General features: G+C 45.8%; 1 protein-coding gene across 7 annotated transcripts in view; it reads left to right on the top strand.

Moving 5' to 3' along the window:
- Positions 1–4,364: 4,364 nt before the first annotated feature.
- RNF152 (ring finger protein 152) overlaps positions 4,365–18,449 on the top strand; it is a 72,633-nt gene continuing 58,548 nt past the window's right edge. For 2 of the 7 annotated variants that reach the window (XM_010961285.3, XM_074355378.1), the window contains exons 1-2: positions 4,813–4,951; positions 6,142–6,265. The gene's annotated coding sequence lies outside the window, so the exon portion shown is untranslated. Of the gene's footprint in view, positions 4,475–4,808; positions 4,952–6,141; positions 6,266–9,469; positions 9,540–18,449 lie in introns of those variants that run through there. The other 5 variants (XM_074355379.1, XM_045521466.2, XM_010961286.3 and 2 more) reach the window with 5 other exon arrangements.

The raw sequence follows: 18,449 nt of genomic DNA, 5'->3' as shown, positions 1-18,449 counted from the left end.
GGAACACCATTTACTTACTGTTTTCTAGTTTATTATAAAAAGGATACGGTAAAGGACACAGCTGAACATCCAGATGGAAGAGATGCACAAGGCAAGGTGTGTTGGAAGGGGCGCGGAGCTTCCATGCCCTCTTCAGGCCACCACTGTCCAGCACCTCCACATGGTCACCAACCTGGCAGCTCTCTGAACCCTGTACTTTTGGGAATTTTATGAAGAACTCATCACTTAGGCATGATCCACCAGTAACTCCATGTCTAGCCCTTCTCCCATCTTTGGAGAATGGAGGTGGGGGGGGGCGCTGAAAACTCCAAGCTTCTAATCATGGCTTGGTCTTTTCTGGTGACCAGTCCTCATCCAGGAGCCATCCAGGATCACCTCATTTAGAACAAAAGACACTTCTATCACCCAAGAAGTACAATGGGATTTAGGATCTTGATGTCAGGAACCAGGGTCAAAGACCAAATATTGAAACAAAAGATGCTTCTAGTGTTCTCATCACTTAGAAAATTACAAGGGTTTTAGGAGCTCTGTCCCAGGACCAGGACAGAGACATACACACACACACACACACACACGTATTTCCTATTATTTCATACTAATCAACTTGGTTTAAGTATCTATTAGGAAGGACGATATGCATTAGATAAACAAGATTTTACGGTATAGCACAGGGAAATACATACAAGATCTTGTGGTAACTCAGTGAAAAAAAAATGTGACAATGAATATATGTATGTTCATGTATAACTGAAAAATTGTGCTCTACACTGGAACTTGATACAGAATTGTAAAATGACTATAACTCAATTAAAAAATGTTTAAAAATTTAAAATGCCTTTGACTTATTGACAGCACGTGAAAGCTGTCTAAATGTGGCTTCTACTTCCGTGTTTTTTTAAAGTTTTTTAAAATTAAATTTAAAAAAATTGAAGTAGAGTCAATTATAATGTGTTAATTTCTGGTGTACAGCACAATGTCACTATTTAAAAAAATTTTTTTAATAGACTTTATTTTTTTAGGGCAGTTTCAGGTTTACAGCAGAGTTGAGCAGAAAGTACAGAGTTCCCACATAGCCCTCCCCACCCACACATTCATACTTCCCTACCCTCAACCTACCTCATCAGTGTGGCATATCTGGCACAGTTGATGAACCAACATGGACACATTATTGTCAACCAAATTCCATAGTTTACATTAGGGTTCACTCTTGATCTCGTACATTCTATGGGTTTTGACAAATGCATAATGACATGTAGCCACCACTATAGTGTCATACAGAATAATTTTATTGCCCTAAAAATTCCTTGTGCTCCATCTGTTCATCCCTCCCTCCCTCCCTCCCTCTCTTCTGTGTTTTAAAACAACTTCATTTAGGTATCATTTATGTACCACAAATCCACTTGTTTTAAGTGTGCAACTATTACCATAGTTCAGTTTCAAGATGCAGTTTTAACATGTAAAACTCAAACTTGTTAAACTTACCCTCATTATTGGGCTGGATTAAGATCTTTCGGTGTTTTAAGCACGGGGCAGGGTCTGCTTGTTTCCCTGTCCTAATTCTCCTCCGTCTCTGCCTCCCTCCTTCTGGATTTCCTCCTTCTCTCCCTCCCTCTTAGTGCTCTCAGGGCACGGGTTGAAAGATAATCCCTGCCCTCAAAGATCAGGAAGATAGTCATGAAAAGTGATGAAAAAGATGATGACGTTCTTTTGCGGAAGTGTCATCCAGACAGAATAGCTATCCCAGGAATCACGGGGCCACACTTATCTCAGCCCCACCCCTGTTCTCAGAGATTTAAACGTTCAGCTCAATAAACATTTATTGGATACCTGTCCTCTACGCCGTGGGTACAAAGATGAATAAGAACTCATCCCTGCCAGGATTTAAGCAGCTTTAATTCAACCTCAGGTGACTACGTTTCAGTCAGTGTTACTGGCCTGATTGACCCTGTGACCCAGTCCCAGCGTCACGACCCCTGCCCTGAGGAAGTGCAGCACCACTCTTGCGCCCTGTCTGGTAACAGGAAGTCTTTCCCTGTTCATTTCTCTTCTCAAAAGCCACCTGCTCAGTGGGCCCCTCGCTGGCTGCTGAACTGAAATTTCATTCTTTTTCTGATAACTTCATAACCCCCTTCCCTGCTTGATTTCTCCCCTTCCCTTTTTCACTCTCCAACACACAATCTCTTTTACTTACTTATTATGTTGTGTATTCTCAGCTTCTTCCATTAGAATGTAAGTTCAACAAGGGTAGGGATTTGGGTCTGTTTCCTTCTCTGTCCTAACCCCAGGGCTGGGTTCTGGGTCCATAGTCCATACTCAAGGAATATTTGTTGAATAAACTCACGAACATCTGATCCTTAAGATAAGTGCTTATCTTGGGGAGCCAGGGCCCCATCCTGATGACCCTACGTCTTCAAGACCTGGAAGGCTCACTGCCTTGATCCCATCTCACTGGCACAGTGCCTGAGTGTGACGCCTTCGTGAAGCTTTGACCACGCTGCCCCCCAGCTTGCAGCTGCCTGGGCCTAGCTGCCTTGCTCCTGGAACTGTCTCACTGAAGAATCCATTCCAACATGTTGTTGCCTGTGCCTCCCATGACTCCAACTGTTGCTGCCTGCCCCGGCGCTGGCCCCCAACTAATCTTAAGAACTGCCTATCCCAGTCTGCCCCAGTTAATTAACCTTCTCTGTGTGACAGCTTTACAAGACTGGACAGAAGGCAGAACACCCATGATGCTATGTGAATTAAAATACCAGCCGGTGGGAATGAATGACTAAGGGTGGAAGAGCCTACCCCATACCATGCTGGATGCTTGAATCGTCCCAAAGCATTGTTTTGAAAGCAGCTGAAGAAAAATTTTTTAAACATTTTGGAATAATGACCTGATCTTTGAAAGTAGCTTCTCAAAAGCAGTGTTTAACGTCACTCTTGTATAATGATAATATTTCTAGGCTAACCTTTTCTAGTAAAATCTCAGTGTGTTACAACTCATCATCCTATTCCAAACTCCTTGTCAACATCAGAGTTTTCAAGACTATCAGCAGCTTCTCATCAAAACACAATGACAACAACAAAAATCAAATGTTTCTTTTCTTCCCTAAAACTGAGCCTGAAAAGAAAGACTCCCTAAGTCTTCTACTTCAAGAATATACGTCTGCTTTTTAAAAAATTTTATTTATTTATTTATTTAATCAATCATTTATTTATTTAATCATTTATTTATTTAATCATTTATTTTTTTTGAAGGGGTAATTAGGTTGTTTATTTATTTAAGGGAGGTACTGGGGATTGAACCCAGGACCTCTTGCATGCTAAGCATGCACTCTGCCACTGACCTATACCCTCCCCCTACATCTGCTTTTAAAACAGATAGATAACTTCAACTCCTGCCAGGTGTACAACGAGAATGTAACTTCAGGGAACAAAAGGTCATGCATCAGACTTTCATTGGGGTCCTGGAGAGGACTGCCATCCATCAAGCTATATATATGTTTCTTGGTGACCGATTTCTGGAGGTGCTGAGTAACAACACATTTGGAAGCACTATTAACAGGTTTTATTTGCTGGACAAGACAAATAGGGTCAGTTAAGTACATTGTGAATTTTCGTAGGTCACATTGAACCCCCGTTGGTTCATAGGGCCTCATTATCTCTGCAGAATCGCTTCAGTGAGCTATCGGGAGAGGTTAGAATGGGAGATCTTTCCTTGAACATTAGGACGTAAAGACAGCTCTGTTCCAGCAGCCAGGAAAGACTGCACGCCCTGCTGGATAACTAGGGACCATTCAGTTGAACCCTGGTGCTAGAGATCTCCTGGCTTGTTAGGTTGTCAGGCTTAACATTACCAGATTAATAGAGTTAATTTCGGGTTTTCATTCTGCATAGAAATCTTTTAAAAAGGCAACAGAGTACAGAAACCATCCTCTACCAGCGACCTCTCTCCTTCATTCTCCTCTTCTGCAGTTAACACGAGAGGCAGGTCTAGATCTTCTTGGAGGAACTGGACATCCTGAAAATGTCTGGAAGGTAGGAATTAGGTTTCCAGGAAGAGAACAAAGTGGGCCCCGAGGTCCCGGTGGTTCTCACTGCTATAGGACCCTTAGGGCTGACACCCTCCCCACCAGGCGTCCCTACTCCCTGCACCCCATCCTAGGGAGCCAGGTATCCATTCAGGTTTCTTTGGATACGTCCTCCCCTCCACCAAAGCAGGACTCCGCCCTGCCTGGACCACGTGAACTCTTAGGGGCAGCCAGAAAGTACCAGCGGTGACGCGGATACAGGGCAGTTTCTGGTAACGTGACGATCTCAACTCCCTCCTCGCTCGGTCCCCAAGTCCCAGCGGCAGACTGGTCCCCGCCAGCCTCTGTTCGCGTCTCAGCCCCGCCCTCCAGCCCGCTGAGCTCTGTCTCTTTTCACACCTAATTCCAGCTCAGGTCCCGCTCTCACGCCGTGGACAACGTCGAGGTCCTGACCGAGGGTGGGCACATGGGGACAAGGCCGAGGCAGCGCGCGAGGGAGGGTGGGCAGCTCCTCAGCCCGGGGGTGGTCTGCGATTCCGGACGGACAGACTGACGTCCCCGACAAGCGTGGGTGAAAAGGGGGGCGGGTTGTGGTGGAGGAGGTGGAGCCGCCGAGGAGGGGCGGTGCCGCGGGGAGCGGAGCCCGGCCTCCCGCCCCCACCCCTCTCGGTGCCTGAGTCTGGGCGGTGACACAAAAAGCTCCCTCTCGGAGCCGAGCGCCTGGCGGCGGTGTCCGACCGGGAGCGCGGAGGGCGGCGGGGCAGGTGGGGCGCCTCCCGAGAGGCCGAGCCGGGAGCTGGGGCTGCAGGCACAGCCGCGGCGCGCGTCTGGCTGAGCGGGTGGCAGGCGCGTCGGGACCACCCAGCGATGCTGCCGCCGCCGCTGCGGTCACCGCCTCTGTAGCGTGCGCCCGCGCCCGCTGCGGAGAGAGGTCGGTGAGTTTCGGTTTGTTTCTCTGCTCTGTCCCTCCTGGGTCAAGGGTGGCGAGAGGGGCGCGAAGGGATGTCTGCGCTTCCAGGGCGGCAGCACCCGGAGCCAGGGAAGCGAAAAAGGGGAGGTACCGCCTGGTGTAGTGGGGGTTACCTTTTGGACCGTGGAGGATAGTGGCGGGTCTCAGGGATCCCGAAGAGGGGAGCGCGGGACGCGGCGGGGCGGCCCTGGGGCGCGGGGGAGGTGGTCCCTGGAGTTACGTTTCTCCCGAGCGCTGGCGGAGTTGGGCTGGCGGCTGGGGCGGGGAGAGGCGCTGTCGGCAGCTTAGCCGAGTCCTCGGATGCCCCCTGGAGCTGTGGCCCGAGGGAGCTGGTCTCGTGCCCGCGCCGCGCGCGCTCCCCTGGAGTGCACGTGCGTGCGCGCGCGCCCCAGCTGCACCCCTACCCCACACCCCCCGGACAGGCCCCTCGCAAGGCCAGGGTCGAGCTCCTTCCCTATCCCCAGAAGTTGTCTCTGCGACCCCGGGGCCCCTTGGGGGAGGAGAGGGCAAAGTGGCCGGCCAGATGTTGGGGAGATTTTGTGAGGACCCACGCGCCTGGGGCGCCTGCTCCTGGAAGGGCAGCGGCAGGACAAAGAAGTCTGGACTCGTGGGACGCTGCTCGAGAGGTGGCGGTCCCCAGTCCCGCCTAAGGTGGGGGCGGGGAGCACCGCACGGCTTTGGAAAGAGTAGAGAAATAGGCAAAACATAGTGACAGTGACTTGATGAGGTGGCGGACAGAGCGAAGGAAAGGATGCTCGCCAACGCAGCGCTGGCGTGTCTGTCTGGGCGGGTGACTGGGCCCCCGCATTCCCACATAACCGGGTTTACCTAGTATATTTTGCTTGTGCCCCTCGATGTCATTCACTGCCTTCTCGTCTTTCTTTCTTTCTGAGGAATTACCGTTGCTAGTAGAGGTATAGCACCAGAGGGTAACTTGGGGGCGGAGGAGACTGCAGGGGAGTCGGGGGAGGTAGGTGGTTATTTATCCTATGGAGACAATTAGGAAGCGTTACGCCCCCTCCGCGGCCCGCCAGCCCGCCACACCTCGGCGGTCCTCCACCTCCCCTAGTGCACCGTCGCTCCTCTGCCCGGGGAGGATGCTTGGATTTCTTTGCTGCGCGTATCTAACCCTTACTGCATGTTATTTCACTGCAGGCTGAACAAAGCTCAGGCTCAATTGTGCTTCCTGCTTGTCAGCCTCTTGCCTCCCAAACCCGTACCATTTCCACCTGATGTCATCACGCAGAAGGGGGTGAAAGGGACTCGGTGACAGATTCAGGTAACCCCCAATAATCTGGGTAGCCGCCTGGGAGTCTCTGGGTCATTTGGGCCAGCAGTGTTTGCACGGGGGCTGTTTGGGTGGTTTCTGCATGACACTGTCCATTCCTATCTACATGAAGGAAGAGTGGGGACTGCTGAAACTCCTGGTCCGGAGAAAGAAATTGCAAATGACTTTAAACCTTCCTTTTGAATAAGTCATTGAGGGCAGGCTGCATTTGGAGTTGTATACATTCCACCCAGCTCCCTTTGATGAGAATTTTGATTCAATCAACATATGGGCAGTTGTATCTGAATGTGGGGTTTAGATATGTCTGCTTTCTTATCTGTAGTCGTATATTTCGGCTTCAGTCTGTAAGTGGGATATCCTTTGTTGTAAAGGTATCATTGTAAGGATGATTAGAAATGTGACCAGTGCTGAATTAGGGCATTGGTCAAATGTGGTAACCTTCTTATGAAATAATGTCTCTCCCCCATCTCTTCACTGTAATAGCGTTTGCAATATTAAGAGGGACAGGCCAGCAGTAAGTTACTGGGAGGTGGAAGGGAGGGCTATTGGGGGAGCAGAAAGAGAGCAGAAAGAGATCAGAAAATGGAGCTTTAGTTAAGTTTCCATTTATATAGCCATGAACCATTAGGCTCTCAGTCTGCATTTTATCTTTAGGTTGTTGGTTCTTTTCCACAACCTCTGGCCTGTTCTTTTCTTTCCAAGGATAGTTCTGTTTTCATGTCAGCCTACCCAGATTTGGGGTTATCTTGATAAATTTCAGTGGAAACATAACCTTCAGACACATCACCTTGGTGTTGGTGCTGTCTCCTAGAGGGCAGCGTCCTGGCATCCTCCACAAGCATCAGGGACTAAGACTGTGTATGAAAGGGACTCCAGGTTTATTTTGTAGGAAAAAGGGATTGCTGAGGACCAGAGGCTGCTGGTGCTGTTTCTTGCTCTGCAGCAACAGCGCCGTATCCGTGGCAGAGCCTCTCGCCACCGTTCCCCATCCCCCACCCCCAAATCCCTTAAAAAATAAAATGTAAAAACTTGAAGGATTGATCATTTCCGTCTAGGATAGTTTTGTTTGGAAAGGTGACTTTAAAAAACATCAGCAAGGCTGGCACTTACTCTTTTTCTCAAAGCATTCAAGTATCACCAGGAAAAGTAGATGAGTTATCAACTAGTCCCAGCTGAAACAAAGACCAGCGCTTTGGAAAGTGCAGATTTGTAGTGGGGCTAGGGTAGAGGTCTTCTGACAAGTGATTTTTATGTCAGCAGTAATGAGGGGTGTGTGTTGTGTTCCTGCAAGAGGAGAAACCATGTGATGGGATAATAGGGAGTATAATAATGCAATAGAAACAGAGGGTGTGGTTTTGTTTTTTTTTTTAAATAGAAAAAAATAAATACCTCACACACACAATTCCACATGGGAAAACAGCTGCCTGCACATGTAAATGCATGTCCAAGAACAAAGATAGCCATAGTGCAGGGCCAGCTTTCATCGTGGTTTGACACTGAGTCTAGTGATCAGTCATGATAAAGGGTTATATTGATGTTTAATTTGTTTTTTTTTTTAGGTGGAGGCTCCCCACTGCCAGATGTCGGCAGTAGTGCATTTTAGTTTTAGGTTGGAGGAGCCCTAGAGGTTATGAGACCAACTTTTACCTCCAGAGCTGAGTCTTTTCTACAGTGTTCGTTTAATTCCTTTGGCAGATGTTTATCGAGCACCTGATGGAGAATGGGCTCTCTGACAGCTGCCAAGGGGTGGGCTGGGGTGGGTGCGGAGATACAAAAATGAGCCGCATTCAGGGAGCTTTCGGGGTGACAGAGAAGGGAAGACCTTATTCTAATTAAGTTCAGTGGAAGCTGGAGAGAGAGGAACAAAGAAGGGTGTTGGACTTCTGAGGTGGGAGCTAACGATCATTCAGCCTCTACTTGAATGCCTCTTTCATTGGGGCGCTCACTACTTCACAAATGGCTGGACCTGTTGTCAGAAGGTGACCTTTTCTTCATAGTCTTTAAACTCCTCAGCTGAATTCCACACGAGTGGTTAGATTTCACCATTGTTGAGAGGTCATTCTGTTTTCATTCCTTACTGTCTCAGAGTTGTCTGGACCTGTCTGTCCTGTCAGCACCTTCTGCATTTCAAGGTCTTATTCAGGCCCTGCTGCATTTGAATTTTGAAATAAATTCTGCTTTTTTGTATTATCTGCTTTAGAAAACAGATGGGAGGGGGACGTTGATAGGTTTCTCTCTTCTTCAAGCAGTGATGTGTCAGCAAGATAGGTGAGGTTATACTGCGGTAACACATAACCTTCAGATCTCAGTGGCCAAAAACAGTTTCTTTCTTTCCCATGCTGTGTGTCCAACACCGTCAGCAGGTGGGCCCTGCTTATCGTAGTCACTCAAGGACCCAAATGAGTAGAAGGCGTGATCCTGACGTGTGCTCGTGAGGTCACTGCAGCACGGGAAGGGAAGCGGTAGAGGCTCTTGCTCTAACAATGACACAATCTGACCCAGAAGTGACTTACGTTGTTTCGGCCAGACTAGTCCTGTGACCCCATTTAGCCACAATCCAGTATTTCTTGCGCTGAAAAGGGGAAACCTGGATATAGATGAGCAGCACTAATGACTTCCACAAGTGATGGGGCCAAGATGAGTTTATAAAGTGTGTTCCTACTTAGTGCTTCATAGGCACTGAGTGTTATCCGAGTGTGGACTGAATGAAGAAATGATATGTATCTTCAAGAATCTGGTCCTACCCCAACCTGTTCTTTACTAATATGTTGGTGTAATATTTGCTAATTTGAGTGTAAACCGATCATCAAATAAAAAATTGTGGTTTTTCTCTCTTTTAGCCTGTTTTGAGTAGTTGTTTATTGTGAAGTGATAGGCCAGGGGATATTTCTAAGGCTGGTTCCAGGAGGTTCTGTGCTTGGTGTTATGTAATGAGAGGTGCCACTTACAGACTTCCTCTCCCTTGCCATCTGCCTCTTGACAGGCTTCCTGAGTTTGTTTGGTGCGGCCCAGGGTAGAAAAAGATTAGCAGTGGGCCTAGCGTCACCCAGGAAGGAGGTGGCCTCCTGCAGCAAAGACTGTGCAGTGGCTCAGACCTAGAGGAGGCAGGGGAGTCTGGGGTAGCCTTGGGTCTCCCTCTTATTGCTTTGGTATTTAGAAAAAGCAATTTGAAGGAGAGGCATTCTCTTGTTCCAGGGAAAATTGAACACCTGAAGGTTCTGGAACATTTGAACTTCCATCAGCAGCCACATTGACCATGAGGGTGGTAAGTTTTGAAGCCTTCCTTGCCATACTCTCCCTGGAAAAGATTGAGTGCTGTGAAGTGGGAACAGCGAGGGGCTGTGGATTCAGCAGCTGGCGGCTGGTTGAGAGACTTTGCTGCGGAAAGTGCTGGTCGCACAGATATCTTTGTTGTGATAAATCCATACATAGATTAGAGTGTTTAGCATTTGATAAGCACCTTGAGCATGAGCATGGAATTTAACAAAATAGTATTGCTCTGGCTCAATAGTCACCTCTTGGAAGTCATTTTTACAAAGACGGCTCTCCATAGACAAGGGACATGGTAACTGACGGACAGCTCCTGAGTCACAGCCACTGGAGGACATCCGTGTTGGCCGAAGGGTGCAGGGGCTGCCCTCTAGTCCAGCTTCCCTTGAGTCACAAAGTGTTGCACCCATAAGGGGTTCTGCAGTGGAGGTGAGCAGCTGAGAAACCGGCAGGGAGACCCAGATATAGCCCATCCAAGACCTCCAGGAGCCAACTCAGGGTGCCTGGGGTCAGGCTGAGGGCCAGGCGCAGACTGAACAAGGGGGAAAATTCAACCCTAAGGGGCTGGTCTTGGAAGATCTTTGGGAAGCTCCAAAATACATGCCCATATTTTGTTTGGCCTCTGAGTCCCTAATGCTTTATTTTCATCGTGAAGTCGGCCGTCCAGGTAGAGAGAAGACACGTGTGGAGGGTTGCTTGGTTCCTGGCGAACGTCTGTCTCCATATGGTGGAAGCCAGCAGGGAGGAAGACAGTGGTTTTCATGCTCCTTCCCGCACGGCTCTGGGAGCTACACTGTGTGGTCCAGAACAAAATAAGTACTTGTTTTATGTTAAAGGATTTTCTATCTCTAGGTGACGTGTATTGTCATGGTGAGATTTAAGGAGGGAGGCCTCAAGCTGTGCGTTTGCAGCTTGTATTTCCTTTGGGTAGTTCTTGAGGCCTGGGATTTCCTGGCCGAGACCCGAGGTGGCTGCTGAGGCCTGGGGCACATTCTCTGTGGAGTTGTGGGGGGGCCACCTATGACCTGCTGGGAGTGGAAGGGATGAGTAGGAAAGGATGCCTTGTTTACCACTTGATTTATGACTTCCTGCCTGGAAAAAACTCATTGCAAATGTCCAGCATGGCAAAGGTTATTCTAACATTTTACACAGGCTTCCTGGGGGATCAGCCTTCGTGCGAGGAAGGGATTGATCAAATGCAGATGTGCTGCTGGTGGGGACGAAGTCAGGATGAAATGGAATCTACCGACACTGTGCTCTGTGCTTGTGTTTTCTCTTTCTCCTTCCCCCACCCCATCTTATTCCTGCCTATCAAGGAAATGTAACATGTCTACCTCACTTTCCATTTATAAATCCAGATAGTCACCCTTAATGCACTACTTACTGAAGTGCTACAAGAATGGATGAGATTTTGGTAAAAGCTTTGGCAGATACAGAAATAGGGAGCATTATTAATTTTGGTTTTCTGCTTTTCAACAGATTGACCATCCTTAGTCACAGTGACACATCCTTAGTGACAGTTCCCACACCTTCCTTAATTTCCATCCCCACTGCCACATCCTAGCTGAGAACCTTGTTTTTTTCACTCCTGGCTTTCCTATTTCCAACTTCCTGTCCAACTTCGACTTTTGCTCTGCCTGGCTTTATAATGCCACATTAGCTGGGGTGGTTTGCCCACTCGTCCCTCAAAATGCTTTGCATAACCTCTTTCTTAATTCTGGAATCTTCTGTGGTCTACAGTGTCCTCTCCTTCATGATACCCCATCATTAAAGGTGTGACTCAGCTCTTAACTCTCCTAAAAAATTTAACTCTATCGCGTTAACTTGTCGTAATCCTTGACTCCGTCAAAGATCTCTGGCAAAATCACCTTTGTCTCTCATTTTACTCAACATTTATTCATTTGTTCTACAAAGGGCACTTATTATAGATTGCCCTGTATTATCACCTAAGATTGAAGTGTCTTTTTCTTTCTGTTTAAAGGCAAAGGAAAGAAACTCACTCAAGCCAGTTCATGTTAAAGGGAAGTGTATTCAAAGATGTCCTGGGATGTCTTTTGTCATCAAGCTACATATCACAAGAGTCCCAGTAAATGGGACTCTTCTAGTAACGGCTGATTTGGGGGAGAGAGTGGGGGATACAGTTCTTTCCAAGGGGGCTTGCCGGCAGCAGATGTAGAGACTGAAACCAGCAGGATCTCCGTTCTTTTGCAGGTTCCTTAAAGATGAAGACTGGTGAAGTTTGACTCTATTTTGTATTCCCCACCATATTTGTACAAAGTAAGGGCTAAATAAATACTCAATCATTGCTAACACAGAAATGATTTTGACCTAGTGTGATAAAGAAATTATAGAGGGCTTCTGGCCTGTAGACTTAAAGGAAGTTAAGAAGAAAGAAACATATTTTTTAAGAGCTTCCCCTACGTGCATTTATAATGAGTAAATGTTGAATCAGATTAGAGTTGCCAGGCTGCAGTGTGCATACCAATGGTTGGGAGGTAAATATTCTCATAAAGGGTCATCATTCTAACAAAATGAATTGTCATTGGTGGTCTGTTCAGCTTGAATTGGCCTGCTTCTTCCAAAACAACAACAAAGCAAACCAAAAAAACCCTCTTCTTGGCGACATACAGCAAGCAGCATTAGAACTCTACACCCCGCGAGGCCAGCCTACCATCTCAAGGAGCAGACTGTGCTGTTTGGATTTGACACGAGTGGGTCACAGTTACCCACACCGGCTGCCACATCTCCCTTCCTAATTAACTTGTGGCCTTAAATGCCTTTGGGAGAGACATCTGCTTTACCTTACCTCTTTTGATTTTGGAATACTCATTCACATGATAGAAAGTCTTCAATACTCGGAATGCTTGATCTTTACGGATAGTGTTGTTATGAAAGAAGAAATGTGTTCAGCTGCTTGGAGAAAATGGCCAGGAGTACATTAACATTAAAATAATGTTCTCAGTTTGACGGATAATGAATGGAACTGAGATAAATGTCTCAAAAACAAAGTATTTGGTGTGATAGTCTCTTGCAGTTGTATTGCTCTGGGGTAGGTTTGCAAATTGCTTCCTTGCAGGTTAAATGAGCTTAAGAGTGGTTGGAGAGCACATGGATAGATCTCTGTACTTTATTTAGTGAATTTGCCCCATTGTTGCATAAGGCATATGGATTACTGTCATTTTAAGTGAGTAAGAGCTAGTTCACCCCTGCTGGTAGAGAGCCATCCTTAACTGGAGTAAGTACCTGTCCATCGACTCCTGCTCCATCACACTAACTCTTCAGAAACTTAAGGTAGGAATCCATCTATTCACCTATGGTGGTGGGTAAAATAGCATTTGAAACACTGAGCTTCAATAACTTGAACCTCATATTAGGTATACAATTGTGTTTATTAAGTTTATTCAAATATTGAGTGCCTACTGTTTGCCAGGCACAGTCCTGCCCAGTTCTAACTAAAATCCCTGCCTTGCTTTAGCTTAATGTATGAACTTAACTCATAATTTGGTTTTCTGCCCCCCTCTTTTTTGGCAATGACACAGCTAAAAGTGGAGAGAATAAAAAAAATGTATCTGAGCCTCTTCTCAGTTCTTGATTCCTTTCTGTATATGCCTACCTTACTTGATCCTAATTCAGCTGAGTGGGTAAAAACATGGAAATTTTGAAGCAAGATGGATTGGGTTCAAGTGTGAGCTCTACTATAATGACCTTGAGTAAATATGGTCTGACTGAGCTTTGGTTTCTTCATCTGGAAAATGGAGGTCAGTCAGCCTCACTGAGTTATTGTGAGAGGAAGTGAGATCGTTTATATGAAGGGCCTGGCGTGTTCTCCTATGACTGCATGATGGCAGTTCTTACTAACGTCCATTTTGTTCAGTGCTTACCATCCACCAGAATTGGTGCTGGATTCTGGAAATCTTGGGATGAATAGTTATGGTCTAAACAGAAGAAGCTGTTAAACTAGCCAAGGAAATAACCACATCCAAATAACTACAGCTGTAGGCATTTACATGAGGATTTCTTCTGTAAGTCATGTCATTGGAGTCTTGTCATTGGAAAGTCTTTGTACAGCTTTGCTTAAATGGTGTGAACTTGAAAAGGATAGGCCTTCTCAAGAGGAAAGATGCTGTGAGGTTCTGAGACAGCTCCCAGGCAGCCCAGGCCTTCCTTACAGCGCACCAGCTGCTTTTCTCCTGTGGCCTCACTCCTCTCAGGCAAGTGAAGGCCCTCTTGTAAAGGCTCCTCCTTTCCTAGAGTCGGTTTCTTGAGGGCAGGGTGACTCACTGACTTACCTTGTCCAGGATGAAGAGGATCCTTGGGTTGAAGGACTTTCCAGTTTAAAACCAGAACAGTCCCAGGAAACCAGGGACCAGTTGGTCACCCTACTTAGGGGTCCTGTCCTTGTTCTGTGATTGTTATTTGCATCCTGAAGCAGACCCTGGACATTTCACAGGGTTAGAGATACAGCCACCATAAGAGAAGAAGCAGGAGAGAACGGGGCAGGATAAGACTGCAGAAGGCAGCATGGCTTCATCAGTCACTTTATTTATGAATGTTCTTGGATCTTTATTAGTATTATTTAAAGAAGAGAGCTCTTTATAAAGGCATGAAAACTAGATGACAATGTAAAATATAAAGTCAATGGAATCTGTACAAAGTTCCTCTTAGATAGTGGTATTTGCTGTGCCTGGCAGGGCTGTCACACAGAGCTTGGCACACAATAGACACTCAATAAATACTTGTTGAAGGAATGCTGGAATCCGTTTACTCTTCAGGAGTAACTTAGAGAGCTGGGTTTCAGTTCAGACTGGGTTGCTGATGGTTGTAAGATTTCACTCTGGGCTGTTTGATGGCTAATTTGAAAATGTGTAAACCCAGATCTGCTTTGGGTTCCTTGTGCTGATGTCTGAGTGTATTTAGGTATGAGCTTAGGCTTTGCTTGACTTTTTTTTCTTCGTGGAACCACAGGACACCGGCAGACGAGGTGCCTTGTCTTTTGTTTGCAGCTGGGATGCTTCTGGACCATGCCCAAGTCGTACACTTGACGGTAGTGTGGGCTGGGCTGCAGGCGCTTGTGTACACAGTGCCTGGGGCTTTCCTCCCAGAGATGTGGGAGGGATTTCCTGATGAAGCTGTTAATTCCAAGTCAGGGCTGGGGAGGGACCAGGTCTGGTTCCACACTACTGAGTGAAGCTAACTGGAGCCAGGCTGCCATTGGCCAGTGTCTTCTCTTCCCGAATCTTCATCACTAACATGGAGGATTGATGGCAACTGATCTGGCCTTAGATAAGCCACAGATTTTTTTTTTTTTAAGTCTTTAGCTGAGGCCTCAGATGATAATCCTGTTCTGTTTCTTCTTGAGAAGTGTTAACTGTTTATCTGGGGATGTTAGGACCTGTAGCAAATTGCCAGAAACAGTAATTAGCTTGATGGTTACCAGTTCTATAAATCTCATGCACAGAGCACCTGAGGGCAATTGCCAGACATTTATATCACCCTTCCCATCAGATTCCCATGTCATCATGATGTACACTGCGAAATCATATTCATTTATGTTCCTGGTAAGCCAGATTTCTTCCCAATCTCTTACTTCACCTAAGGAAAAGGTAAACAGCCTGTCCATGGAAGGGGAATCTTTGAGGCAAACAGAATTCACTTACTAAATTGCCTTTATTTCTATATACAAAGTGCTCAATATTAGTTCAAAGAGTTAGTGTTTCTTGGCAAAGTCAGTAGTTTACTTTTTTTCCCAACAGGGGAGTTAGAGCTATCAAAAATTATTTGTAAACCTTGAGTTTATATCAAAATAATAAGTGAGCTATTTGAGAATTGCATCTCATGGCAGTCGTGCTGTGTCTGAAGTTCATTGATTTACAAGGAAAAATGTCTTTACTAAGATGTTAAAAAGAACGTCAGATTTCACTCCAAACTTATGATACCTTATTTGTGAAATCTGTCCCTGCAGATGCCAAACTCTTCAATGTGCTCCTTAAAATAACATGCTCTTGGGGTCAAGTCCAGTCTGCAATGGAAATTGAAGAAGACACTGTCCAGACAATTTAGAATTCCTTGTAAATTAGGAGGGCAATGATAATCAATTTTGAAATCTCAGCGTGATTCAGCCTCATTCTTCTGATTGCCTCAGCTTTTGTTTTATTTCTTGTTCTTGACTTACTATGAAGGACATCGCCATTAGTTCTGTTAAAGGTGGGTGGGACTTGACTTAGCCTAAGACCCTAGACGTGGGCTGTTTGCTTGCAATCTGGAATTCTCCCCTCATCAAGGTAGGATGCAGTTCAGAACAGGCTGACTCTCTGCTGGGTTCTGGAGTCCGCGTCCCTCGTTTGAACTTCTCCTTCGAGATTCTGACTTATAAGGAAACAAATTTTTTCCTTTTATGAGACTCTTAAGTGCTAGGTGACTGGTGTCGTTTGATTTAATCTATAGTACTTAACAGCTAGATGCACTTTGTTTTGCCCCAGCTGATCACAGTGAAAATAAGAGAAGAAGTTAGAGAGACCCAACAGTTTGAGGGGGGGGAGAGTGAGTAAAGAGAATGAGGGGGTAAATAATTGTGTCAGAGTATGGTATTTTTAAAAATTTAATTTTAGCTTCAAAATTAAGAACCACCGTTGTTTACGTGGTGATATTTGTTTGTAATTAATAGCATCTTGCCCAAGCAAATTGAAGTTGTTATTAATGATGTTCTGCAAAATGGCGTGGAAGTTCATCCGATATTTTCCTCCCCAAACTGCTGGATCCCACAAGGTATTTCATGACAACTGAAAGACAATTTGGGGTAGTGGGGGAAGATGACTATAGTACAAAGATGGAGACAGTGTTTATTAGATACTTCAGGTGCAGTGCTTAGAGCTTTAAGCACATTATCTGCGAGGCCATAGATCCTGGAAAGTTAGGTAACTGCTTCAAGGTCACACTGAGTTTATGCTGGAGCCAGGATATGAACCCAGGCAGTCTGTTCTCTTAACCACAGCCTGGGAGCCACATTAACAAGAGATTAAAGATTGGAAGAAGTGAAAACTTCTTTTTTTTTTCTTAGCCCAGAAGGTTCAGGGTAACATAATTTAGGAAGAGATATGACTTTTGCACTCTCCTGTCTTTGGGAACAAAGATGGACGATTTTGATCAACTATATGCCTGAATCAGCTTGATGATGACTTCAGGGCAGCATGATTTGAAAGACTCTGTGACAGGTACTGTTGGGAAATTTGCAGTGAGATTTCTGGCTATTACTTGAGCTTTGCCCTGTGCTAACAAGTTACTGTGAAGTCTGGTGGTGTGAATTGTTTCTCAAAGGACCCGTTGACTGAAAGCCAGTATGGGGCTGGGAGCTTAGGACTTTCAGGAATCCACTGCTGAAAAATGTTCAAAGAAAAAAACATTTTTTACTACCCCTCTTCCCCGAGTTCCTATTTTCCCCCTAAACAAAAAGGGAATAAGTCATATCCTTTCGTATTGCCATTCCTTTGTTTGTGTAGTTCCCTTTTCCTGGAACCACCTTTCCTTCCCCTCCCCCACTCCAAAAAACCCCACGACAATTCGATGGAAAAGCTGTGAGTATACATTTCCTTCAAGACATCCTTCCGATTCCACATGCCCTATGGATTCTCCTCTAATTCTCAGGCAGAATTAATTTTCCTTCCATTTTTTCTTTTGAATCCCACTTATCCACTGTGTCTGATAATTCTTCATACATTTGCCTCCCCTGCTTCACTGTGACTTCTTTGACTGTAGGACCTTGTCTTGTTTAGGAGTTTGGATGAATGAATGGAGAAACAAACAAGCAAATGAATGAACAAACTATCACTATGTAGACTTGTTGGGATTGATTAGAGTGTATGTTAGAGGAAAATGATGGTAGATCTGAGTATTGATGTGTGTGTGATTATGGCGACTGGCTAGATGCTTACCAAAGTTCCAGCATGATTGACATTTGGGGCTAGTTCTTTGTTGTGGGGAGACTGTGCTGTGCATTGGGGGACATGTAGCAGCATTCCTGGACTCTACCCACTCGATGCCAGTTGCTAAGTTGTGACAATCAAAGATGTCTCCAGACATTGCCAAATGTCCCGTGAGAGTTAAAACTGTCCCCAGTTGAGAACCACTGTACTGGTCTACTTCTTGCATCTAGGTGGGGCCATGAGACTGCTTCTCACCAACAGGAAGTATGTGGAAATGAGAGACAGTTAAGAGTGGGGATCCTTTTCCACATCCATCCTCTTTCTGGTCTGCTGGCCAGCTGCAGGGGGGTGCTGGAGAGAGCTGTGTGGCTCTGGCGTATGACGGAATCACAAGATGGCAGGAGCCAGGGTCCTGAGTGACCATGTGGAGCAGAACCTCCCTTACCAAGCTGCATTAGGATGCAGTGTAAAGAAATTCAACCAACATGGCATTAGGCCAGTGAGATTTGGGGGTACATATTTTAGTAGTCAGTCTACCTTCCCAAACCTTCCCTGACACTTGGGATGAAGAGACTTTGCTGAAGCAGCCATGCCAGTGTTCCCGGTAGTGAGTAAAAGCAGGCATTCTAACCATGGGAAAAGAGAGATTTGTTTTGTTTATTTGTTCTCATGTAGCATTAGTCTTGTTGCTATAATTTTAAAAATTCCTACGTGTTATCAGAAAATAAGATGATGATAAATGTTAATGTGTTCTTCTACCACGCCAATAATTCTGACCTGTGAATAAGCAAGCAGCTCTGAGCTATAAATATTTTTAGTAAAAAGTCATAAAACATCAAATGTCCTAGCAGTTCTCATTTCACTGTGTATGAATGTGCGTCTGCAATGCAAGTTCAAGTTGAGCTTTTTGTAGCAATTTAAGTTTAATGTGTCTTAATATTTTGGGGGGGAAATGACAGATGTTGATACCCTACGGACACAGCTGT

Source organism: Camelus bactrianus, chromosome 30 (assembly GCF_048773025.1).
Source record: "Camelus bactrianus isolate YW-2024 breed Bactrian camel chromosome 30, ASM4877302v1, whole genome shotgun sequence".
Classification (NCBI taxonomy): Eukaryota; Metazoa; Chordata; class Mammalia; order Artiodactyla; family Camelidae; genus Camelus; species Camelus bactrianus.
This window is presented reverse-complemented; position numbering and strand designations above follow the sequence as displayed.